Consider the following 3,985-nt stretch of genomic DNA (forward strand, 5'->3'; position numbering starts at 1 on the left):
GCAGAGACCCCGGATGTTGAGCTGCCGGAGGGAAGGCGGGACTCCGGGAAGGGGCGGGGCCCGAGGCGGGGGCGGGGCTCGAGGTAGAGTCAGCCCGGAGACGTGCAGAGAGAAGCGAGAGGGCCCAGGCTTCGCGCGGGGGGCGGGGCCTGGGGCGCGTGGTGGGGCGGCAGCGGCACGCGGCGCGGGGGCGGGGCCCGGGGACGTCACCGCCGGCGGCCCCGCCCCTTCGCGCCTCGGGTCAGCTCGCGCTCTGTGGAGGCGCCAAGATGGCGGCGAGTAACTGCTCCGGCTTCGCGTGGGGCGCCGGCCCCCAGTACAGGTAACGGCCCCAGCGCCGCCCGCGCCGCTGGCCCGACGCGGGTCCGACCCGGCCCCGGGGAAGCCGCGGGCCGGCGTGTTGGCCGGAACCAGGCGGGGCACGGGCTGGCAGGCCTGCGCCAGCTAAGATGTCCGCGCAGCCGGGAGGGAGAGCCGGCGGTGCTGGGGGTCCATACCTGCGGGGGCGCTCAGGCCTGAGGTGGGGAGGGCAGCGGCCCCCAAGGCGGGCACAGGAGCCCGAGTGGGGAGCGGACTTGGCCGAGGGTGGCCAGAGCGCGGGGACCCCTGGGCGGGGGTGGGGGACAGACGGAGGCCCGGGAGGGTCCTGAGGGCCCGGGGGGTGGGGGCGGGTCCGGAGGGGACCTGACTGCGCAGGGTGTGGAGCGGGGACCTTGGCGGAGGGGAGGGGAGCGGAGGGGCGATCTGATTCGGATCTGGGCGAAGACGGAGCGGGAGGGCACCCGGCCGGGCAGGGGAGTGTGGGGTCGGGGGGTGTGGGTGGTGAGGGAATTCAGAGGCATTGGCAAGGGGGATTGAGCCCTGATTGGGGGGCAGGCAGAGCCTTGGGGGAAGTCCTGACACCAAGTGGGGGGTGGGCATTAGAGGCTTCCAGGGAGGGGGAACGGTAAGGAGGGCTAGAGGAACCCGAGACCTTGGCGCTTGGTGGGGGGGGGGTAGAGGACGGAGACCGTGCCTTTGAGGGTGGGGGAGGAGCCTAAGAAGAGATGGGGGCAGAGACGGGAAGCGGCCAAGGGAAGGAGGGATCTCCAGGTAGAAGCAACGCCCGGGTGCGCTGTGCGCCAGGTGTACAGATGCACACCCCCGCGCCGTTGTCCGGGCCTCTCCCCGGGGCGTCTCTGCTGTTTGCGCCTTCAGCCGGACGCTCAGGAGCGAGCCCCAGGCGGGGATGCAGGGCTGTCGCCCCGGGGCCGGGGCGGTGGAGCGCCTCCCCGCACCCGCAGCCTTTTCCAGCTGTAGCCGGGCTGAACCTCGGGCCACTTCCCCGCCGCGAGGAAACAAGGACACAGACTGCCCTTGGGGCAACCGAGACTCGCGCGGGCCGCGCTAGGGGCCTTTGCTGCACGTTTCAGTTTCAGCTCGTGCAAAACGGGTGCATGGCAAGTGAGGGCCGACCTCCCAACCCAGTCTTTGTGATCCGGCCGTGTTCTTCCCTCTGGGATCACGAGGAAACAGACTAGGGCTGCGAATTGAGGGTTGTGGAAAAGAGGAGCGCTCCTCATGTTTTCCGCCCTTGGGGCGGCTTCTAAAGTGGGGTGTTGGGCTAGTGGTGGATTTTCTGATGGGGCCTGGCCTTTCCTGCAACACAGCGTTTTTATTTCAGCCTGCTTGGTTTCTGCCACCCTCAGTGCTCTTTTCATTGCCGGTGCTTAGTTAAAGCAGAATCCGCTAGTCCGAGGCTGTTAGAGGCGTGCACTTTTGGAAGGGCTTCGCCCTCTCTGCCCGCTCGCAAGCTCTTTTTTCTTTTCTCCTTTTCTTTCTCAGTGCATTCTTCAGCCATGAGTGGGAACTCACTTGAATGTTATGCTGTCTATTAGGATTACCTTTCGGGGCGGGGGGGGGGGGGCACCTGGGTGGCTCAGTCAGTCAAGCGTCCGACTCTTGGTTTCGGCTCAGGTTGTGATCTCAGGGTCCTGGAATCGAGCCTTGAGTGGGGCTCTGCACTCAGCACAGAGTCTGCTTGTTCCTCTCCCTCCCCCTCGGCTCCTACCCCTGCTCGAGCTCGCTCTCTCAAATAAATCTTTTTTTTTTTCTAAGATTTTATTTATTTGACAGAGAGAGACACAGCGAGAGAGGGAACACAAGCAGGGGGACTGGGAGAGGGAGAAGCAGGCTTCCCGCAGAGCAGGGAGCCTGATGTGGGACTCCATCCCGGGACTCCAGGATCATGACCCAAGCCGAAGGCAGTCACTTAACCAGCTGAGCCACCCGGGCGCCCCTCAAATAAATAAATCTTTAAAAAAAAAATTACCTCCCAGAGGAGAAATGGAGTATTTACACTGTTAAAATAGGTAATTGCTGGGCTTCAGCAGATGCATCTGTCATTTATTTGAATTAATGTACTTACACATTTCAGCCTAGCTGCTGTCTCTAGTCTGATGACTTAGGTCATACCATGTACCCACGTGTGACTAAGGATGTGAAATTACCCTGAATGGAATGTCAAATTAGTCTGTGCTTTAGAAGTGTCCCCAAGAACATGTGTTATTCCTTAAGAAAAGAGTAGGGGTGCCCGGCTGGCTCAGTCAGAGTGTGGGACTCTTCATCTCAGGGTCATAAGTTCGAGCCCCACGTTGGTTGTAAAGATTACTTAAAATAAAATCTTAAAAAAAAAGTAAATTTAAGCGAAACTGAAACATAGATATAGTAAAATAAATTTCATTCTCACAAAACCTTGGAAAGAGATCATCTGCGTTATCTGAATGACTTTAACTAGACATTTTCTTCTGGGGTAAGTAACTTTTGCTTGGAACCTTCAGCTGCTTTTAGAGTATATATTTCTTATATAACATGCCATGGGGAGACTAATTAGATAACAGATTTTGAGAATGCATACCAACTTTATGGTAGCATTTGGACAACAGTATTTACAAAACCCGTTTCACAAATTGTCAAAGTGAAGACAACAGTTTTTTTCCTCTTTTTTTTTTTTTTTTTTTAAGATTTTTATTTATTTATTTATTTGACAGAGAGACAGCGAGAGCAGGAACACAAGCAGGGGGAGTGGGAGAGCGAGAAGCAGGCTTCCCGTGGAGCAGGGAGCCCGGTGCCGGGCTCGATCCCAGGACCCTGGAATCATGACGCGAGCCGAAGGCAGACGCTTAACGACTGAGCCACCCAGGCGCCCTGACAACAGTTTTTTTCTTAGAGGAATTTTGAGTAGGTTTTCTTGGCTTTTAAACTTGATAACCATAGCCCTGGATAGGAATATCCCTTATATCGTTGTCCATTATTAGGGTTGGGATCTGAACTTTCTGAATTGTTGGTCAGTAGGAATTGGATGCACATTCACTCTTGAAGGTATAAGAAAAGCTTACAATTGTTGGTATGATGAGTTTCAGTTACTGTATGTTATCTGGTCTTTTAAATCTCCTAAAGCTTTTTTAGAGCTAGAGTTAGTGCTGCAGATATCCAGAATGAAGGATTAATCCCATGAGGAAAATTGAATTTGGCAGTGCTTTTCATTCATCCCAAGTGCAGTTTTCCCAGCAGGGTTCTGTATGTGTTTAAATCACTTTGGTAATGCAAACATCTAGACCTTGGAGCTGTATGCTGGAGGTCCACACTAGTGGAACAGGACAGGCTGGCCCTCTCTGTTACATTTCCTTCCCTCTTCGTTCAGCAGTTTTGTGAAAATTCCACCTGTATAGTACACCTGGCTACCTTTGCATTCGCATTCTTGTTAAGTCTAAATAAGACAACTACTGGATTTGGGGGTAATACTTGATTTCTCATCGGGAGAAGCTCTATTTTATTTTATTTAATTAATTTCTTTTTAATTTATTTATTTGACAGAGAGATAGCACAAGTAGGCAGAGCAGCAGGCAGAGGGAAAGGGAGAAGCAGGCTCTCTGCTGAGCAGGGAGCCCGATGCGGGGCTCGATCCCAGGATCCTGGGATCATGACCTGAGCTGAAGGCAGCCAC

This window comes from Mirounga leonina, unplaced genomic scaffold (genome assembly GCF_011800145.1).
Source record: "Mirounga leonina isolate KUSES-001 unplaced genomic scaffold, KU_Mleo_1.0 Mir_94, whole genome shotgun sequence".
Classification (NCBI taxonomy): domain Eukaryota; kingdom Metazoa; phylum Chordata; class Mammalia; order Carnivora; family Phocidae; genus Mirounga; species Mirounga leonina.